Genomic DNA, 23911 nt, shown 5'->3' with positions numbered 1-23911 from the left:
CAGTTAACGTTAAGGCAGGCAAATGCGACATCAAGTCTTTAGCTTAACCAAGTGATTATTGCTTCAAGTGAAGTTGCATATTTCCAGCTGTGCTCTTTTGGGAATCATTACAAGAAAATTTGTTGACGGACCGATGGACAGACAATTTAAAATTTCCTCCTAACCGAAAATATATCTTTCTTGAACGTTTATTTTAATTGGAAAGATTGAGTTAACAGGATTACCATCAATCCGTGCTGACCGAGTACAATAACTCAAGAGGTATCTGCTTCGCCAATTTTTATCGAAATTGAGAGATCGGAAAATGCTTTCCATCTGATTTATATAATTACTGAAAAGACTAAGAGAAACGAGTTTGTCATCAAAACTACATTACTTGTCAAAGTTGTCCGCTTTAAAAAAGAATCGCTTTTATATAAAAAATAAACCGAAACCGAAAAAGACAGCACAACAGAAACATCTCTAGTAACAATTCGCTGCCCTTTAAGGTAATTTAAAGTTCTTCGACTATAGATCTCTTTTACAAAATACAATTTCTAGGTAAATTAACCATAAAACTCACACTATATACCACCAGCGCAAACGATAAACGATAAACGGTAGCAGTGCGCAGCAACAATTGCAAAAGTTGAACATCATTGAACAGCCATTTACCATAAATAGGGGGCACACAACACTCTTTCTTCATTCAATCATATGCTTATGCTTATTATTTTTATTGTTCTATTTACCTGCAACAATTGCATAAACATGTATACACATAACATTAACAACAACAATAAACATTGTTTAAATAGAGGGACAAAAAAAAAAAAAAAAAAAATTGTTTTTTTTTTTCTATAAAAATTTTCTAAATAATTATAAAGTTCCATATGATGACAGAAAGCATAACGAAATAGGTAAAAAAATGAACAGCAGATAATATATTTATATATATATATAACTGAAATGATTAACATGGGTTTTGAATGCACGTATCAAGCTGACTAAGGGAATAACACAGATGCTAATGCCAAAGAGGAAAAAAATGTAAGAACAGTTAATATCCATGCTCGCGATTGTCCCATAACCATAAAGGACTTTTATGTTCACATAGGGTCGCTTACATACATTTGCAGTGTGTTTATGATTAATTAAAAGGCGAATAATGCTAGCTATCGTTATTGAAACTAAAAATAGTTAGTTATATAATATGAATTCCTAATAATAATAAAAATAATTCCGTTAAGGTAAAATAGAAAATTTCCGATATTTTTACTTAAATCAATATTGATCTCACTTGGTATTTAACAAGATTTTAATTAAAGTAAAAGCAACAGTTTGGTGAGAGTAAGGGAGGATCCTTTCCGAGCACCACGCTGCCTAATTGTAGAAATATAAAAACCTACCTTGTACATATATATAAAAAAAAAATTGCAAAGCATAACAAAGAGATTCAATAAAACAATTGATGAAAGCCATCCCATCCTAAGCGTGACAAAGTTCAACAAAGATGATGGTATGTGTAGAATAACGCTACTTAAAATCTTTACTAACTCAGAAGGCATTGAGAAAATCGCCAAAAAGAAATTCTAGCAAACGCAATCAAGGGGTATATGAACCCAGACCTTAAGAAAAGCTGAATAGATGATAACGACTGCATTGTAAGTGGTACACCTTGTGTGCATTAAAAATGATTTTATCTCCCTTGCTAAATTTATATAAAAAGTGTGCAAAATAATAATGTGCGGGTTTTTTATATGTTAAAGAATTTGCCCAAAAAAAATTAATCAGAAAAGAAAAAAATTGCTTTTTGTTTTAGAAAAGTTCCATTGGTAGTCAGTCGGCCATGGAAAAATTTCATTATAGTCGCTGGCGAATATTATCTTGAAGCTGCAGATATAATTACAAACTGATAGGATGCAAAGCGTAGGGTTAAGCAAATCTTGAAAAACATAGTTCGGAGAAAAACAAGTTCAAGTTTTTAAGCACTCTCCCAGTGTGGGGTTGGTATACAATCATGTGGGGTTGGTATACAATCATGTTCGGAAAATTGACCAATAAAAAAGTTCACCTCACTCACTCACATCTCTTCACATCATCCTTGAATGTTTAAGGCGTCATGTAAAGCAAATGTTATATGCTCCTAAATATGTGATAAGTTCGCGCAAGAGATTAATACCCGAGCCATAATGACGAAATTGTTAAAATGACGTACATATGTGCACACATCTAGCGGATGGACAAGATGCCATAAAGTAACCTCTTATTGCCTAGCGGCAACATTGCTTTCATATACATAATGCAACGCTTATGTATTGCGCGGTTGAGGTGTCAAGTCTTGCAGGTTATGTGTTATGTCCCGCGAGGTTAAAACCAGCAATCGATGAAGTGTGTGATCTCTCATACTTTGAAATGCCATGTGAGAGTGAAAAACTACGCTCGCATATATTAAAGAAGACTGCAATAGTGAAGCAAACCTAATAAGTCTATAGGCTGGCAAACCACCTGTACTAGGCATATAAGAGGGAGAGGCTCATATGTGATGCGCACTTGATCATTCTCTCTGATCAACTTTGTGTCTCTTGGGCACGATGTTAAACTTATGTTCTCTATAACAACAATCGCAGCTAATACAATATTGCGAACCAATAAAGCAACATTTTTGGACATTTTTTGTGTTTTTGCTGCTGGTGTTACTGTTACTGTGACTTTACCTTCTGGGTGAAGTTATCGGTCTATGGTTACTATAGCTAAGTCGTTGTGAAGCTTTCAGATGCTCCTGCTAGTATATAGTTACGATGATGTATGACGCAATTTTAGTAATGGTTAATAATTGTGATCGATGGTATAGTTACTCATATTATTACTCATCGGATTAAACTCATACTCACAGCTGCTTCAGTGTTTGCTAGAGTTGTGTCAGTTTCGACTATGAAATCTTACTCTTAATATCTTATTCACCAGCTACGAGCGAAATTCCTCTTTGAAGTATGGGAAGTTATGAGAATTTTTAGAGCGGAGAGCATCATTAAAATTGGTGAAAGCATTTCTTTGGGAACTATCCAGCTACTCTACGAATCTATTCTGCGAAAAATTACAGGTGTTCTATAAAAAAATATCGACCCAACACCTTAGTAAAAAATATTATTTATATCTTAGGTGTTCGCATTATTTTGCTCATCCCCTGTACACATCATCAAGAAGGGCTAACTACCAACAGTTGCACAATAAAAGAGTTTAAAGATTTGAAAACATAATATGTGAAAAGCCTTTCAAAACCGCCCTTAGAATGCTAAGAGCTTCTTCAAACCGTTATACTCAAATTCTATTAACTTATATATCATATATAGCGCCCCAGCTGAGCAGTGAGAGTATTTTTTTTAAAAATGCGAAAATCAAACATGGATTATACAAGTTCACGCTGCTTGACCATTCGAAGCTCAAAGATAGAAAAAAAAGGATGGGCCGCTCGGAAGACGCTTTGTCCTATTATTTCAGCAATTGACTCGAAGGACTTGTTTTAATCAAATAAAAGCTAGGCAATCAATCACTACCACTTACCATGCTTACTGACTCGCTTAAATAGTTCATAGACATAGTTTTTTTTTGGCCCTAGTCTGTCCTTTTTTAGAACAGATCGTAGTATATTAAGGCATTCAATACTTCTTGTATTTTCCTAAGGTATTCTATGGATATCACATAAGGACTACACCAAAGAAAAGACAACCTTGCGGCTTTGCTAAGCCAAGTCGCTTCTCTTGAAAATATCCTATAGGGTTTCACGCCATTGTCTGAAAACGTCTAGAGATAAATTTAGATTTACATAAGAGGACGGTAAGTTTTCGAGTTAACGATGTAATGATGTACAGCAACTAATTGGGGAAATATAGAGAATTAAAGGACAAGAAGGATGGCAAGTGAACTGAATGTATGCAGAAAGACTAAGCTAAGTTACAGGCGATGATTAAGTCAAACGTTTGTAAATCGTTTCGTTTGGCATATTCAGCGACGTTAAACGCAATTCGCTTAAATATTCTATTCTTTTATTTTATTTTATTTCTGTATAAACATGAAATTGTTTTAAAGCATTACATCAGGTCTACCTTTGCTCACAATAATTAATTTTTTTATTCTAAGCTTTTTTGCAACTTCTCGCGTTATTTATTAGTGTTGTGCGCAAAAAAATGTCAAACAAAAAGTATTTTTAAAATATTTATTTTTTCTTTCGTTTAAATAATTAACTAACACTTGACTAAAATGAATTTTTACAGAAGAAAAAAAAAAATCTTTAAACTGAACTTTAGAACATATGGATATTAAAGTTTAAATTTCATTTCACGTAACGATAAGTGTATTGCGATGTTATGCGTACATATACAAGATACGTACATTACACGTTAGTAGTAAAAAGTGGGCAACACTAGAGTAGTAGTCATAAAGTTTTTTTTCGTCGAAAAATAAAAAAATCTCTCAAGGAAACGAGTTAAATAATCCATGTTTAGGATTTATGACTTCCAGGCACATTAAAGGTAATGGACCGAAACAGGACCATTTCGATATTAACATAATGTTATAAACCGCAATAAAGAATAATTTTTTTGTATCATACTTTAATTTATTTAAAGGTTTTGTGCAAGGTCTCCCTCTTCGCCTGTAAGCTCTGTTAGTGTAGTTCCGTGGTGCAGAAGGTTCTTGAATTTTTGGAATTTCATCTTCTCCGAGAAGGGAAACTTGCATATAGAAGCCAAGGGCTTATGGGAGGAGGTCGGCGAGCAAACTTCTTTTCTATATATTCATCCAACTAAAGATGTTCGTTAACTTATGATGGAACGTCTAGCTGGAACAATTTCTTATGAACTTAAGAAGTTGAAGAGAGTGGCCAAGCAGGGCACTAAGTTGTGTAAAGCATAACCTAGCCCTTTATACATCAAATTTTGGGCGCGACGTATGTTATGTCGCTCAGAGAGGGAGAGAGAATCACTTCATTCTGGGAGCAAGAAGGATTTTACTGTCACTACGGTTACTTCAAGATGACAGCAACACAAACCTTGCCTTGTCCAGAAGAGAGACAAGATCCCACTCCCATGACTTTACTCCCCCTAATCAGGAGTATTAACCTGCTCCCTGAAGGACGTTTGTATTTAGCCCGCGTGCTATCGTTCAACTCTAGAGACATATCTCACTTATCATGAATATGGAAAACATTATAAACTCGCCCTGGAGATGAAGGTGTAAACTGCCTTTCACGTAACATTGTCCTCGCACCATACATTTTCTTATCTAAGGGTAACGGAAATATTACGAGTTTCTAACTATGAAGCGATTGGTCAAGAAAAGTTAAAAAATATTTGCCCACATAACCTCAAAGACGCATAATCGAAAAAGGAAACATTTCATAAAAATGAAAATATATTCAAATAGGCTTCTGGTCCTTGATTATCACGCTTTGCAGCACTTCTCCTTTGCATAAATATGAAAACAGTCAGCTACACTTACTCATAGTTCACTTTCAACCAACCAATAAAAACTCCCTTGTTGATTTTAATTATTTTTGTAATTAACACAAACACAACTTAATTCGAAATTATACAAAAAAAAAAAAAAAAAAAAAAAAAAAAAACAAAATAGAAAAGCGAACGAAATAAGATAAATTAAATTATGTTAAACTTGCTGTTATGTTAAACCCCCCAAAAATGTTTAATAACATTAGACATATGATCCTAAGTAGCATATGTGCGTGTCAGAGTGTGTGAGAATATAATGCAAAGCCAAAGATTTATCTTACAATTTTGAGCTTTATTTTTATTTTTTCTCTCTCTCTTTCACAATTAATTGGCAACAAAAATATTCAAATTACGTAAAGAACCTGCTGTTGTAATACAAGAACGAATATCAGAATTCATGTAATAGAAGCATTAGATAAAAGAAATAAATGGAATGAAGTCGAGGATAGAATAAAAGTAAATGATTGAGTTATATTAATACCGATGAGTTAGGGGTGTAATTGGAACTGTGTAGGCAAATTGTTAGCTGATGACTGAGGGCAGTCAAGCGCAAATTTGATGAACTTTAAAGACTTTTTGCCTTTCAATCATTGAAAGAGAGTTTCGTACCTAATATTACAGCGTAGTATGAGAAGATAATTTCAGTTAAGAAAATAACAAATTTATTTACTTTATATATAATATTTTAGAAAAATTATTAAATAAATTTTATTATACTATTTGATCAAATGAAAATTAATAAGTTTGTAATAATTTCAAAAATTCTCAAACCCAATATTGACGCCATGTACTTTAATAATAATAATAATAATCAATTAAAAAAAAACAGTCATTTAAAAAATTAACTGAGAAGATTATTAAATGAAAGAATTGAACAGAGATTAACGCAGCTGCCGCAGACAAGGTCGATATTTTTTCCGAGACTCTTTAGAGACTCTTTGTTGTAGAAAACTTCAATCCAGAGATAATATTAATTCTTTATAAAAAAAAAAGAAGCAAGTCAAAGGTATGGAACAAGTCCCAACGCTATAAATCAATAGGTCATGTTATAATAATATTTACTCGAATTTGGCCGTCATAGCTGATACTTGACGGACCTTTTAGCCCTTTCTAGGAAATATTTTACTACATTCCCAATAGGTCCAAATGTCGTATTTTTTGAAAGTCAAAATATTTGTTATCTTGACGTCTTTACAGCGGTCAGCCTTTTTCACTTCAATTCTCAATTGTCCGCATCAATGTTTATATCAAGCCTCTGAGGTGTGTGAGGCATGTGCTGTAATTTGCAAGTTGCAGTCGTTTGCTGCCGTTTGTGAACATATTGATGTGCGAATCCCTTCCGTCTTCAAAACAGAAATTTGACCTTGTTTAACCCAATCTGAAATAATCTTGCCAGATGCCCTTATAGATTGCAAGGTACAGTTTCGTGTAAGCATATTTTTCTTCTTCCTTTTTTTTTGAATTTGACCAATGCCAATCAACAAATAGTAAAGAACGGGAAATAGAGATCGAGAAATGATGACCGCTACGTAATGAATATGTACCTACATCGGTAAGTGTGATATCTTTGTCATCAGGCCGGAGGACGGGGAGATCGTGATCGCTGCCTAGTTTTTATGTACCCAAGCGGTAATTGTGATATCTTTATCATCAACACGGAAAATAGAGAAAGGGAGATGGTGACCGTTATTTAATGAGTATGAGTACCCAACTGGTAAGTGTTATATCTTTGGCATATTTGAGCACGGACCATACTCACGTACATCACTTAAATTCAAAATCTCTGATTTGAGTATGCTATCATTTGATATTTATAGTTTTTTGCATTTCATGGGCGTGGCGTTGTCAACGGATAACGTCTCTTTGCAAAACTTGATTTTATCTTTTCTAAGCGGACCATTCAAGCGCATCTTTATCACCTCTCAGCTCCTCATCTCAATCTCTACGACCAGGCAAGGTCGAAACGGAGAGTACACAGAGGCATTTATCTCTCTTAATTATATATATTTATACCTTATTAGTTGTCTGATGCATGCTTCAAATTGTTACTCTTGATCGATATAATCACTTCTTGATGTTTGAGCTCATTACATAAGAAATGTATTATCGCAACACGTTGTTAGCATTAAGTGATCCTTAACAGCTGCTGCTAATCAGCACAAAATTCAATTTTGATTTTCGAAATAATTTTTCATAAATGTTTTTTTTTTTAATACTACAACTAGCCTAGAGTTGACTAGAAATAGTTTATCAATAAATTCTGTGTGTACTAGAGTTCAATTCACTTTTCCATTTGCAAATAATTCAAAATATTTTCCCCGCTTTTTAGTTATTAAAAATTCGGCTTAAGCTTTACATAAAATTTACTTTTCTTTCACGTATACAATAAATATTTGCTTTTTATTTCGCTTTAATATGCTTTTTATTTGTTTTATAGTTGAACGTGAGTCGGTTACACTTTGATGCATTTGCAGTAACAAAACAAAAGAGACATTTTCCAAAAAGCAAAGCAAAGCAAAGCAAAGAAAAAAAAAATAATAATGTTAAACTAAACAATCAAGTAAAATGAAATTTGTGAAAGACAACAACAATAAGAACATCAACATAAAAACATAACAATAATTGTAATGAAAAGTTAAAAGTTTATAAAAAAAATCACTAAACCATGAAACCAAAAAATATGATAAACCATCAAAACAATTACACGACAATGACATTTCGTTAAATATGACAAAAAAAAAAAAAAGAAACAATGGGTTCGAGATTTCAAAGAAATATGCACACATACACATATCTGCAAATAAATAGGCTGTCAAAAAAGTGCTGGGAATTAATTATATATATCTCAGTGGCAATGTATTGAGAGATTAGTTTTTATGTTTTCAAGAACAACACGAGCATTGGCGTTTAAGACCTTTTGCGCATTTTTGCAAGAAATTTGACAGTTCTTTGATCTTCTGCAAATTATCAGCCTAACCCTGGGTTTAGTAATTTTCAGCATTTTTGCCTTTTTCCCTAATAAGGCTATAAAATACGGGAAATTTTATTCATTTTCACTAGAATATAATTTTTGAAACGCTTCAGGACATACAAGGCTGTAGGCAAGAAGATTATAGACGATAGTGTCACCTTTCGAGAGTGACGTCAGTATAGCACAATCTGTTTGAGTATGGTTCAGAACATCAACATTGATTAACATCAATTTTGTCTGTGGTCCCTCGACTCAACAATTATATATATTGCTAATTTTCTCGTTAATTATCAAATTGCCATGAGTTCATTTATATCAGCTGTGGCCCCATCGAGTGAGTAAGTTGTTTTTTTTTTTTTTTTTGGAATACTTTAAATAGGTTTTCTGAATTCTATTTCCAACAACATCAAGGGATTTAATTCACTTGTTCTTCAAATGCGTAAATTCACTTTCACCGTCAGTTATTAGGTGTCGAATTAAAACTTGTGCCCACCGTGAAATGTGTACCTCTTCAGTGATTCCTTGCACTTTGGGCAAAAAAAATTGAATTCGTTTACACTAGGATTGAAGCAAACAAAGCGACCGATATCTACAAAAAAAAGAAAGCAAATATTTCCAGAAAGGATTTCTCCACTTGTATTAACCTGTTTAAGTTACTGTTCTCATTGCTTACCAAGCGATATATGTTTAAAAGTTGATCAGAAGTACTTAAGCCTTTAATAATTTGCTCGAACTTGTCTTAAATGACTTGGAGTTTTTATATATCTATATCCGCCTGAATGGCCGAAGGCGAGGAATTTCGACTAGCAACTCGTGGTCGTGGGCTCGAATCTCAAGTGCGGTAAAGTTTTTAATAAAAGCCGAAAGCCTTAGATGCTAGTGCTTTAAGAGTTTAGTCTCAGAATTTATTTCTCTCGCTAAATTAATAATAATAATAATAATAATAATAATATTATATATACCTATACTTTTCACATAAAAGCATTTCTATCAGTTTGTTTTTTAATATCTTTTAAAAACCATCAGCAAATTCCTTATTCGGCATATTTCATAAATCGATATGGATGATGATTTTCGCAAATAAAGAAAACAAAAAAAAAAACCAAAAGGCGCTGCTCAAGTAGCGTGAACAGCTATTGGAAGTAAATTAATTGCTGCAAATACAATTCTACTAATTAAAGACTTAATTCCTGCTCGCTATATATAGCTTAAAATGAATATCGAAACTTTTTTGACTAATGCTATCAAAATAATTTTAAAAAAAAATGCACTTTTTCATGAAAGCTTTTCATTTTAACAAACATATTCCTTTTTGGACACGCGAGGAACCGCAGCAGGAAATATTAACAGTAAATATACAAGAGCAACATAATATATCCTTAGCACATGCCATTCTCTTCAAAAGTTACAAAACTCTTCAACGTAGCAGACTAAACGAAAGTACCTACGAAACCGGGCGCAAAAAAAATTACATGAAAAATTCAATCAAACATTGATCGAGAATTGTCTTGCAGAGTAAGCTAGCTTTCAAGAGAAACTTTCTTATATTGGAATCGGAAAGGATTCCCATCTCCAAGCAAATATCATAGGCTTCCATTTGAAATTTTGGTTTTAAAAAAAAAAAATTCTGAAATCGGATTTTGTAACAAACATCTCATAGGCAGTTGTTTACCGGCAAGTAAGGGAGAAAATTTGAAATTCTTTTCCTTTTAAACCCACAGTCACTTTCGAGTCGCTTTTCAACATTGCATGGTAAAAACTATTATAATTCAGACATATTTTTATTTTTCATATAATTTATTTTTTTTTCACATTTTTTTTTTTTTTTTTTCTTTTTCTTTTGCATAAATTTTTCTCTTGAAATATTTCTCGCTACCTATTGCGTGCTGTTCGCGAACACAGCTGCAAAACATTTCTTTTTTTTTGTTGTTGTTTTTTTTTTTTTTTGCTTCTACTGAATAGATTTTTAAGGTAAAATGAAAGGTAAATAGAAATTATATAGAAAATCTTACATAATCCATTAACCATGTCACTGGCGGTAATAAAAAAAGAACAAATGACAAATCAAAAGTAAAAAAAAAAAATTATATTCAAAATAAATATGAATCTCTTCACAACAATCGCTGGCATAGCTTTGTTGTTATATACATATATATATATATAAAATAAGGCCAGCTAAAGAAAATATATTTAGTTTCAATTGCTATCATCTAATAAATGTATTTTTGATAAAATATATTCTACATTGCCTCCATAAATACATTTGTAAGCGTAACGTGGTGTATTGGATTAACTGCCGTATAGCATAACTCCAATGTATATAGTGTTAATAACCAAATCTACTTATATTCTATCGATATATTTTACATTCGTATACGTAAATGTAAGCGTAACGTGCTACGTAAGTGTAAGCTTCGCATAGAATAAGCATAAAATGTGTGCTTAGCATGTCATCACCAAACATTAGAATTTCTACATATAAATATAAGCGTAACATGTTATGTAATTACGGGTACATCTCTACTATAACTATAATACATAATATCTTATATGGCATCACCGTACACATTACCTTCTACGATATGCTATGCAAAAAAAGCATGCTTTTGCGTAAATCTAATTCTAATATGACCCGATATCAGTAATAAGCTATATATAATCAGAATATAACATACACACATAGACTTGAGGTCACTTCGATGTAAAGAAGAAATCTCACGCACCTTTGAGCTTATTATAGAAATATTATTATATAAACACGGCTTCATTGGGTGGGTGATTGAATTTCAAATGTTCACCAATCACTGTTGAACTTCCCCTTATGACCATAAAAAATAAGAAGTTAAGCTCAAGCTTAATGTATAAGACAACATTTTGAGGTTTCATATATGCTTCTATTCGTTAGAAACACTTAACGAACTCTGTTCTCTGGTGTGCTTATTGCTATTTTTAGGCAGACAATATATCTTCATTTGAGGAATGTACGTGTGTATGATGAGTAAGCATGAAACCTCAAAAAAGTGAAAAAAAAAAATTTAATTACTTGTCACTTTGTATGGACACGGCCAATTGGTTCGAATTTCGAACCCGGCGAATAAAGTGTTCCGCGATGCAAATGTGGAAAATTTCAGCCTTTTATCTTTAATAATTTCCGAGTAACGAGAAAAAATCCAAACATTTTTAGAAAAAAAAGTAGGTTGCGTTCAGTTTACGCTCCGTTGCGCGCTTCTGCTCTAACCAATTTAACCCATCTTCGATACCAACCTGTGTGCACAAAACTTCCAATGTTTCTATCAAATTTCACGTCGACATCTTCATTTTTGCGACCAGGAGAGTGCAAACAGACACACGGACAGACGGACAGATATGGCTAAATTAACTCGGAATTTTACGCTGATCAAGATCTGAAGGTTCTTTTTTGGGTGTTATATATATTATATGCGAAAAAAGCAAAATCAGTATACGCTACCCATCTTACAGTGGTAGGCATAGAAAAGGAAGTAAAATTCCTTTATCCCTCCCCAAGGAAAACTCTATAGAGAGTTTATAAATTCTGTCATTTCTTGTACAAATTCTCGATAGATGATCGATTTTGAACAATCTTAGCCTAATTCCCTAACTGTCTAGATATTTTGATATCTTTCGAAATAAAGAGTAGAAGCTTAGGACAAATTAAGCAGAAAAGTGAACGTCATCTGCACCCACAATCCTTAAAATGGCTACAATCAGCATAAATTTCGATATGTTTCTATCAGTAATCTACGATCTGTGACAACTTTCCTAAGCAAAGACGAGAGTACGAAAACACCTCCAATCAATCGGTTTTCATACAATTATTTAAACTTAGCTTTCTTTTTTTTTTCTTGTTTGTAAATATTTTTTTAACCTATTTTGCTCATCAATGGCTTAAAATATGTATTTCTTATAAAGAAATTTATTTATAAAAAAGAAAAAAAGAAAAAGAAGAAGAAGAAGAATATTATCGGTAAACCCCGGTCGTTAATGTATAAACGTGATTTTTTTTTTTTTTATAGCTTACAAACACAAGCAAATGTACGTATGTATGTATATTTTAATGAGATTATGCATCGGTGATAATGTTGACATAATTTGCACAATTTAATGCACAACAACAATAACAACAATAAAGAGAACAAGATGTGGCACATTTTACACTCACTTTATAATATTAAAAAATTGTTGATTTTCTTTTGCGTGTAGAAGAACACACACTCACTCACTCACTCACTTACTTACTTACTTACTTACTTACTTACTTACTTACTTATAGACACACTTATTCACTAAGTGTAAAAGCCAGTTAGTTTACTTTCAATGTAATGGTTGTGTTCTGTTTTATTTGAAATCTTTGTTTTATCTAAAATCATTTATAAAATTTTTATGCTTTTTTTTTTTTTTCTTCTTCTGTGTTTTTATTGCAATTTGAAAAAAAACCAAAAGGAAAAAAAAACCCACAACAAAAACAAAATCAGAAAGTAAAAGAGGAGGCCTTCCTTAAAAGCTATAAAGCCTATGTTTATGTCGATGTAGTTGCCTTTGTGTGTATATGCGTGTGTATGTGTGTGTATGTGTGTGTTTGTGTGTGTGTGTGTGTGTGTGTGTTTTATGCCTTGGATATTGAAACAACGGCACTCTCTGCCACTCACTCACTCGCTCATTGCCACACACTCTGATTAAAATTGATAAAAATCGGCCGCAGAGGAAATTACAAAACATGTCTGTATATATATATATATATATGCACGTGTATATGTGCATATGTCTATAAACATCAGATAAACACTAACATCGCAACATATATTTTGTATGTATGTATTCGTATGTAGATGATGGTCAGGACATGAAGATGAATATATGTACAGAGTAATAAAAATCTAAAATGCAAATATGACAACATGCCTCCACAACATGTTCGTTGGTAGCACTGCTACTGCTAAGTAAAGCAAGTCTCAAACATATTAAAAAAAAAATAAAATAAACATAAGCTAGATACATATAACATCATAACACAAAGTTTTGACAGATTTTTGTCATAATAAACATAAAATTGTTTTTATTAGATTACTACGGCATCGTTGTTATTGAAGTCAATGTATAATCTAAGAGAGAGAAAGTAAGCCATTCCGAGATGGTTTAAATTGATGAAAGGCAAAAAAAAAAAAAAAAAAAAAATTTCAACTCAACTTACTTTTTTTTTACAGATTAAAGTTTAAAGACTTTCACGTCATAACTTCCTATAATGAAATCTTTTAATAGCAATTACTTTTGGCTCTTCGGACAACAAGTCTTTTGACTTTTGAAATTGATTACATTTCTCCTTTATATAGATATTAATTGACTGCATATAAAAAATGTTTTCATAAGATGAGATTATATCATGACATTCGTCCTCGTAAGTAAGTCTTGAAAGATCTGGTCATAGGAGGAGAAGCATTCCACTGGCATGGATTTCCTTCAAGGGCATATCCCGACAATCCATCTCATTTCTTCACAAGTAATGAGATGAGAAGTGGAAGAATTGAAGCAACAAATGTAAGCAGACGAACTGCTGAGTTTTAAGATGTTTTCTTATTTGGAACTTGTGCTTACAAAGCTATAGATCTCTAATATACCTGAACCGATTATGCTAGAGAATCTTTACAAGAGTAAGTTTAATCTTTATTTGCTTTTTTGAGATCCTCTGGTGTCTTTTATTAAACCTTTGCTTTATTGTTTCAAAATTTATTCGTATATCATTCAAAAGTCCAAGAGACTAAGAAATTTTAATGGAGACAAATCAAAATGATCGATAAAGCATCTTCATCAAGAGCAGGATAACACATTGATCACATATTGACCGAAGTTTTGAACTTACAGAGTGGAACTATAGTAACACTCGCAGCAGAGGGGATACATTTCCAATACATGAGTTGTTTGAAGCGCGGTTTTTCCTTCCCAATAAATCAGGTGATAATTGCTTGAGGTTCATCTTTCCCCAACAATTTAGTTAAGTGTAAAATTTGCTATTCGATCCGGCAGCGAGAAGGCTTACATAAGTTGCTTATACGGGAAATTAATTATATACATGTGATGTACATGGTCATCAGTAAGACTTTCTTTTGAAGAAAGGTATAAAATAGTGACGACAACTATTCAGTTATTTTTATAGAAAATAGAGCGGAATGGATTTCTTTGTCATAGAGTTATGCAAAAAAAAGGGCAGGGAATCACCAGATGAACTGTACAAAAAATAGATGAAGAAGACGTTTAAAAACCCGTTCCTTTCGTATGAAAGAAGATCTTCATGTCTTATAAAGAAATTTCGCTGTCTATATATAAATATAATATGAAAATTAACTTTCAAAGGCATTTAAAAAACCTACTCGAGTGATGCATTTTTCTTACGTATTTAGCCAAGCTATCCATAAAATGTATGCCCACGGTATTACCGAAACAAAGCCATTAAACCGACTAACAGAATATGAAAAATTTCCAAAACGAAACGAACGGTAACCCACCAACGTTCGTATGCGCACACGCATAAATGCTTGCTGGCTTGCAAAAGTTCTTGTCACGAGTATTAAGAAGGTCTTCTACGTTTACGGTTACTGCCCCCACTCGTTTTATAGCGGTATGAGGAAAACAACTAACGAAAAGGGCCTCCTGGGTATCATGGCAATCGCTGTTTGCATTTTTCATTGCTGTCTGACAGTCTGCTTAAAGTTGATGGTTGTTCACTCCTATTGTCAAGCGTTGCTTCTTTTTTTATTTTTATTTTTGTTTTTGCTTTTTTCTGTTAATTTTTCCTTTTAATAATATTATTTTATAATTATTGTTATTATCGCGTAACCGAAATCATATAAAATTTATATAAAAAACAAAAAAAAAAAAAAAAAACTCGTGCACACGTGAGCACATAATAAAGAGCTAAAGTAAATCAAATAAAAATAAAATAAAATAAAAAATAATAAACATAAGCAAAATAAATTCTACTACCCTCTACCGCCTTTAATTTGATGAAATTTTTTTCAAGTTATTTCTTTTGTTTTTTTAATTTTTGCGAAAAAGAAAATATTGTAGAATAAGCAAAAAAAAAAAATAAAAGTAAATTTTTAAATTTTTTATTTATATATATTTTCTTTTTTGGGGAAGGAATAGATTACTTCTTCTTAGAAATAAATTAAAATAAAATTTTTCTGAACATTTTTAATTATTAAGAATAAATTAACTTCTTCTTGAACAAGAAAGAAGAGTTTGGTTGGAACGGTATGGTTGCCTGTATGACTACAGAAGACGGTATAAAGCGATAATTTTTGGCATATAAAGCACACCGCTTAGCTTATGTAGACGTAGTTCTCTAAAAGTTTGCTTACATGAAATTCTGTGGCAAAGGATTTTTTCACTTTCACTCTAATGGCGACTAAGCTGCAGTGTAGTGTATTATGTGTGGGCCTAAGCAAATGAACTCACAATAAAGAGATTTATTGATTAATCTATTTTTTATTAACCATCGCAAGCAATATTTGAATGAAAGGTACATTTTTGAACAGTATTTAAGAAACTCACCCGTATAATCATTTACTAATCATATCTGATATACAAATAGAATAATGATGAAAAAAAATAATAATAATAATAATAATAAGTTCGCAGTCTTTCGTCTGAGACTTTGTTAGTCCAGGAAAAACATACTACACTCGCGCTTATTTTCTTTCTGCTTACAATCTTGGCTATGGCCATGAAATTTGCATAAATTGCTGGTTTATATTATAAGTGAATGCTAAGCCGGACTTTCTAGAAAAAAAAACATTGACGAAAAAGCCAAATCGCTTTTAGCATGTTCTGGAACCGGACAGGATGGGAAAACAGTTCACTTATCTCCGAACTCTGAAGAATCGCAGAATCTTGATAAACAAGTATTACTTAGCTGCAGTTACACTATATTAGGATCCGGATTTATCGCTTAGAGTGTAAAAAACTTCATAGTAAGCGTTTACAGTCACAGAAGACTTCGACTTTACGTTGTTTTTAAATTAAAAAATAACATTTGTCTTTTCCAATAGAAAATCTATAATAATTACCTTCCTTTCCATCTTGGGTTCAAATCTCAAGTGCGATAGAGTTTTTAATAAAATCGAAAGCCTTAGATGTTAGGTCTTTAAGATTTTTAGTCTTAGAAATTATTCTCTGGCTAATAATAATAATTTCCTTCTGTAAAGACATGTTCGACTTTCGACTTTATGTTATCCTAACTGAGTGTGCTTTTAAGCATAAGTTGAAATATTTCGAGATATTTGTTGCTAAGGGATTTGCTCACTTATTCGCCATAACTTTATGCTTCCCTTTACTTATTATATTTTCATTCATATTTATTTATTCAAAATAATATTTGTCAAATTAGTTTTTGAAAAATTTCTTAAAATTTTGTAAATACATTTTGAATTGTTTAAAGGACAAATGTTTAAAGGTGTTTTAAAAAAAAATTTTTTTTCAAATTTTTAACACTTAACACAAAAATATAATATTTTTAAATCTTAATTTAAAAAAAAAAAATTTTTTTTAAATTTTTTAAATTAATTTAAAAAAAATTTAATTTAAAGCAAAAAAAAATTATTATTATTAAAATTTAATTTAAAAAAAAAAATGTAAAAAATTTAAAAAAATTTGTGAAAAATTTTAAAAAATTTAAAAAAATTTTTTTTTTTAAATTAAATTTTAATAATAATAATTTTTTTTTGCTTAAATTATATTTTTTTATAATATATTTTATTATAATATATTTTTTTTTTTTGCGTTTGTATGATCATAAAAAATTTGAAGGCTGTCGTAAATTTTTTACCTCCTATCCAAGTTTATTCATTTCTATGGATATATGCGTATACGCATATATAACATATATGCATATATATGAATTTATTCTAATTCTCACAGTTGCTAAACTCACTAAACTCGCAACACCGGGCTGCATAGTAAACTGCGTGTGTGAACTTGTGTGTGGGTGTTTGCCTGCACATCTGTATATATGTTATAGGCACAACAACAACGGAAGTGAAATCTTAAAAAAAAAAAAATAAAAAAGTTATTTTTTAACGAGATTATTTAATGTCGTCAACGCATAATTTTGACACGATTTTGCGTATTGAGAGGAAAATAAGTAAAAAAAAATCAAAAAAAGAAAAAAAAAAATTAAATAAAGTAAGAAAATTGTCACTAGACATGTTTTTTTTTTTAACCGTTGAATTATGTGTATAGACAAACACACTTTCATCGATAACATTTAGAAAAACTGAAGTTAGTGTGTGGAAGTGTAAGCCTGCGTTTGTGTGCGCCTATATGTTTTATGTATGTGTGTGTGTATACATACATTTGCTTAGTAAATAAAGTAAATTATCAGTGAGAACTAGACTGCAAGTCATGATGATTTAATAGAATATAATAGACTGCGGCAAAAAAGTCTATTAACACATGATTAAATGTAGTTGTGTATATAGTACGTGTATGTGAGATATAATAATAACAACAACGAAAAGTTGTATGTAAAAAACATACTTGACGGCAGTTACAGTGTTTCAAGTAGAGTGTGGATATAAGTGCTTTACAGCTCTGCTTAAGCGACGACGATGGTGCTGACGGTGGCGGTGATGATGGTGGCACGTTAATAATAACAAACGTAAATTGAGTTGAGTTGATTTTTTTCATTTTTTCATTTTTTTTTTTTTTTTTTTTTTTAGTGGAACAAGTGCACACATTTTATGATTAATTTTTTAGATAATTCACTAACAATTCGTATATAAGCATTTACACATACATCTATACTACAGATATAAATATATAAATGTATTTTTGAATGCGTAAGTAAGAAAAAAATCAAAGCTGACGGAATAAGAACACTAAAGCAGCGTAAATAATACCAACAACAACAATAATAATGAAAAAAAAAAAAATAGTAATAAATTGCCGCAATTAGGTTTAACTAAATTCAGATAATATGCGTAAGCAGTGGAGTAATAGAGAGATGGCTTTCTCTTTAAGTTGAAGTCGAACTTTAGTTAACTAATCATTTTTAAAGTTTTTTGGTTACATATTATGTTGATGGCTTTATACCCTACACCGCTTGCAGTACATAATGTATTAAGTTACGTTTGTAACACGCAGATAGTCTCATCTTCTATTATACCGATCGATTCAGAATCATAATCTGATTTGATTTGTCCGTCTGTCGCGCTGATGTCTATCCATGAAAGGTTGTGTCCAAGCTACAGGTTGCAATTTTTAAGATATGTTGATGAAATTTAGTACCGTGACCTGTTTTGACCCAAAGACGCATCGTATTGAAAATGATTTGAATCGCTTCACTTTTTCCACTACTCTCCACATGACGCTATATTTTGAGAGGCCGTCATAAGAAAAAAAATATTTGCAATTTTTAAAATTCTAGGCAAAAATGACTAAGTAGTAGTATTTCGTATGGAAACTTTGGACCGACTGGGGCAAATTTTAAAACCCTCTTTCATATAAAGAAAACTGAAGTTTATCGTATACGACAAAAAGGTATAATTTAACATAAAAAATTAGCTGTACTAAATTTGGACCGTTTCGACCTATATTTTGGAGCCTATTTTAATAAGAATTTTCGCGAAAACTGATCCTTTGTAGAGCAGGAAAGTCCAAGTTTTAATATGTGTTGATCAAAATTGACCAGCAATAGTAATTTCATACAAAAATGAACTCTACAAAATTTCGATCATCTGCACCTATTTTTGGATCCTGCCCTATGTAGATATTAAATTTGTGTTAAGTTAGGTTGCATTTAGGGCCACCTTCCCCATGAAAAGTATGCTTTTATATAGAAACAAGATAAAATGTTTGTGTTCTTTAATAAAAACAAGAATTGTGTTAGACATTATGGCGTAGGTTATTTAAGGGTCCTCCTTGCCCGACTATAATGTTTCTCTTTGCTTATATATATATATATTTTTTTTTTATAATAGATTTTATTTTATTGATCTGTTGGCAGAATTTAAGTAACTAACTGACGTTTACTTTTTATTAAAAACCAGCATAATTAACCTAAGCGTCAAATTTCAATATTTTCCAAACGTATAGACATCGCCTAAAGTTATTTCTACTTCTAAATTATGCGAACCACCAAAGAATGCCAACAATTATTGAACTTTGAGAGTATAATGCGACAATCTATATATATTAAGTCGTAATTAACTGTGGTGGACGTCTTTTCCTAAAAATACCGCCCATATGCGAAACAAATGGTAATCGTTCCGTCGTGTTAGATTAATTTTTCCTAACAATAGCTTTTAGGAAAGTAAAAGCCGAAAGATAAATTTTATCTCATTCACTTGTTTATGACAATAATAAATGAAAGTATGGATCGCCAGAGAAAGGTGGTGGATATGCAAAATTCAACGTGAGCCGAATGTAACTTTCTTACTTGTTACTGGACTTGTAATGATACAGAATTAAGGAAATATGTACTATTTTTGATAAAATACATTCACACCTAAGGTTTAAATTTTAAAGAAAAATAAGTAAAAACAATATAGTGGGGTGCGGCCAATCAATAAATTTTGTACACCATTTCGCTTAATATAGTTATTCATATAACGTCTTTTTAAAATAAAGCATTATATGAGAAATAGTCGAAGAAGTAAATCCGATCAAGATCATTTGTAATAGCTTTCGTCCTTGATCGGTGTATCGACTTTCACCAAAATATTTAAAAAATTACGGCGTGGAAGTTGAACGCAAGAAAACAAAGCAAGCGGACGAACAGACATACATAGATCGGTGCAACAAGTAACACCGAATCGATCGATATAATAAAAAATGAGTCCTTTTGGCTGTTGCACATGTCTGCACAAACCTAACATAACCTTCTACCATAAGTAATGTAGGAAATAAAAAAAATTATTTGGTGACCTATATTTTGAAAAGGTTTATTCAACCACCTCTATAGCGAGCTTTGTGTTACAATTTTAGGTGGCCTAAAATGATGTTCCTCGGAATGACAGCTTAAGTTTCGGAATCAAGGAAAAGATCAAACCTAAACTCTGCCAGACCATGCTCCTACGGTTGAGAAAGGCAAGCGAATTCGTTCAGAGAGCAATGCACCACATGCTTGAAAACGTCAGTCGAAATGAGAAAACTTGAAGTATATCTGAAACTTTTTCTATTACACCTAAATTAGGGAAATGCTTTGTAGTTCCTTTAAAGAAACAGTGCAAAAATTTTTTTAAGAAATAAAGGATGTGGCTTATGGACCAATAAAACCCCGCGGGATTTCTTTTTTTATAAAAAAACAATTATTTCAAGAAAATAGTAAAAAATGTTTTTTTTAATATTTTAATGTATTAACCATCGCTCAACACTGATATCTCCAATTTTTCTGCTCCAATAAGAAGTGGCAACTGATTTTTTTCATTTATGTATGTGTAAGCGCTCATCAAGTTATACTTATACGAATATGTAAAATCTTAAGCTGCTTGTGTCACAAAAAGAAGTCACCGTTTGGCAAGTGGGATAACGGAAAGTCCGCAATGTGTTGTTTAAACCTGTTATATGATTTTTTTTTTTTCAATATTTATCGTAGGACAACGCTATTTATATAAGGTATAAATTCTTATGTCCGGCTGGAAATTGTTACAGCTTACGATTATGCCATAAAAGTGAAAAAAATCGAAACACAAAAAAATTGTTGAACTGATAAGTTCACGTGAAATAAGAGCTAATAAGAAAATTATATTCGCTTGCATCCACCTGAGTAGCCGAAGGCGAAGAATCTCGACTAGCAAGTCAATGGTCGTGGGTTCGAATCTCAAGTGCGGTAGAGTTTTTAATTAAAAAAAAGTTGGACAGTGCGACAAATGGAAAGACCAAAAGACAGACATGCTTAGTTGTATGCTGGATCTGTAACTGAAAAAAAAATGGGGAGCTTTTCAAGCTTGGTTCCCGCGCTTTATGAAAGTATTGAACAAAACTTAAATTTTGATGCACTATAACATTGGATAGGCGCGGTCAAATTTTCCATCCAGGTACTACACCATTATCCAGAGTATACACGTTCAAATTTTCATAGATTTTAGTTTATCACTAATCAACAACAAAACCCATTTTTTATTCCTTTTGAAAAGCAGTGATGATCTCAATTTAAGTACTAGTGTAGCCTTGTCCTTCGACCGATCTGTGCCATTTTCTATGCCAATCTGCATGCAAGAGCTTTCAATTTTTCTCCCAAATTTCAAGTTGATAGCTTAATTTTTGCCGCCAGGGGAATGTTTACAATGCAAAATTTCTTTCTAGACGTTAAGAACGTTTCTACAAAATCGATATACCCTGCATCCTACGATGATGGGTACAAAAGTATGATAATTCGTTTGAGAGTTTCTCCCTGAGAGTAGAACATTTTTAATGACTTGACTTGACGCATTACAAGCCTACTGGATGCGGCTTTTACATGCAGGACACGCAGTAACCCGCTTGTCTTGATTACAAATACTGCTCTCTCCGGTTAAACAATTACAGGCATCCTAGAATCACTTTTATTATATAAATGTGCGTCAGTTGCGACCACAAAAAATCGTGTTTAAAATGAGTGGCCCGCTAAGTAAAAAATCCTTGCCCCTAAAACATTTTTTTTTTTTAAGTGTAATGATGTGAGAAGCTTTGCTTGCTTAGAGCTATTAAGAAAATACTAAATTAGATTACGCACTCCGCCATCCGAGATATAATCAAAAAATCTTTCCTTTAAATATGATTCAAATCAAAACTATGCTCATATTTCCTGGTAGCCTAGTGCGAAAAACTTTTCCTTTCGGTTACAGGGGAGACAAAAGACTGTTCAAACTTTTGCATTTAATTCCAACTCCTCATAATAGAAATGGTAATAATATGAAGATCATCAAATGACACAGCCTTTTATACGACCTAAGTTTACCACCCTTAGCACTTGGCTCTACACTTACTTCTCTTTCCAACTAATGTTAAAACTTTCTATACCTGCAGCCCTTTTCTGTCATGTTTTATAAATCGTTAAGCAAAAATTAATATACATATGTACACATATGTTTTTTACTGCTAATTACACCAGCTTCGGTATTAGAAACAATAAGTGGTTCGGGCAAAAAAAAAAGAAGTAAAACCTCAATTAATAGTAAAACTGCCATTAGTCATAAAGTAAACTGACAAACAAGCAACCGACAAAATGACAAATGTTAAAGTAATTTGACTGGTAAACTGTGCATATTACATATTAAAATCTTGCATATGTTAAGTATGTTGCTGCTGTTACTGCTACTGTAGGACACAGTAGTGTGAACTAAAAAAAAAAAAAATAAAAAAATTTTAAAAAGGCACGATTTGAAAAAAATAAAATGGCCCTGAAAACGATTTCCAAACACATACATACCTATTAGTATTTGGCTCTGTTACATGTATGTGTGTATGTATGTGTGTGTTATATATATTTTCTAAAAAATATTCTTCAATATAAACTTCGGAAACGTGCACAGTGAGCATAGTGTAGTGATCTTGATTGAAAGGTGGGTTTTTTTTTCCTTTTTAAATTCGTTGTTTTTTTATTAAACACATGTACAATGCTTTGCATATATGTCTACAAATCTAAAAAGTACAAAGCCTTCAATATAATTAAATTTATTTATTTGTTATATTTATTCGTTTCATACTACGAAACGCTGGCAATGGCAATTGAAGAATATTAAAGCTGTTTTAGGGCTCAATATTTTTTACGCAACCCATTATATGTATATTGCACAGATATTTAATCATTGCGCGATTGTTTTCATTATCTGCGATATTGTTGTCAGATTAGTAAAAATTCACAGTATATTTATCCATAGACACAAATATATATATATATATATATATGTATATACATATATATACTTGAATATGCATATAAAGAAAAAGCTGTTGTTCATATATATTTTTTCCTTTACTTTAATATTTTGCAATTCAAAGTTTGGCATTCATCACTAACAAATGTATGCGTCAGTCAGTCAGTCAGTTAGCCATTCAGTTGAAGAGAAAGAGAGAGAGAGAGAGAGAGATAGAGATAGAAAGAGTCAGTTAGTTGCTTGAAATATACATATATATATATATAAAATATAAAATAAGTTAACCATCTGTCTTTCAGTTTGTTTGTCCGTCCCGTTTATTCGTTAGTTTTATAGGTTTTGTTTATTCATCATCATCCAAACAACAAGTACAACAACAACTATACAACAACAATGAAAACAATAATAATAATAAACAAAAACAACACCATTATGCATCAGTTGCGGTTATAAACTATTGTTGCTATCATTATTGTTATTATCATTGTTGTTGTTGTAGCTTTAGTTGCTGTTTAAAATGCTCGAGGGCATATTGCGAAAATGTTGTTGCATGCATGCTGGTATGCATACTTGCATATATATAT

At 31.7% G+C, this 23911-nt stretch overlaps 1 protein-coding gene across 4 annotated transcripts in view; it reads right to left on the bottom strand.

Annotated features, from left to right (window-relative positions):
- Positions 1–23911, bottom strand: part of LOC119636743 (homeotic protein distal-less) — a 125982-nt gene that overhangs the window by 50797 nt on the left and 51274 nt on the right. The window lies entirely within an intron of this gene.

This window comes from Glossina fuscipes, unplaced genomic scaffold, assembly GCF_014805625.2.
Source record: "Glossina fuscipes isolate IAEA_lab_2018 unplaced genomic scaffold, Yale_Gfus_2 28, whole genome shotgun sequence".
NCBI classification, from domain to species: Eukaryota; Metazoa; Arthropoda; class Insecta; order Diptera; family Glossinidae; genus Glossina; species Glossina fuscipes.
This window is presented reverse-complemented; position numbering and strand designations above follow the sequence as displayed.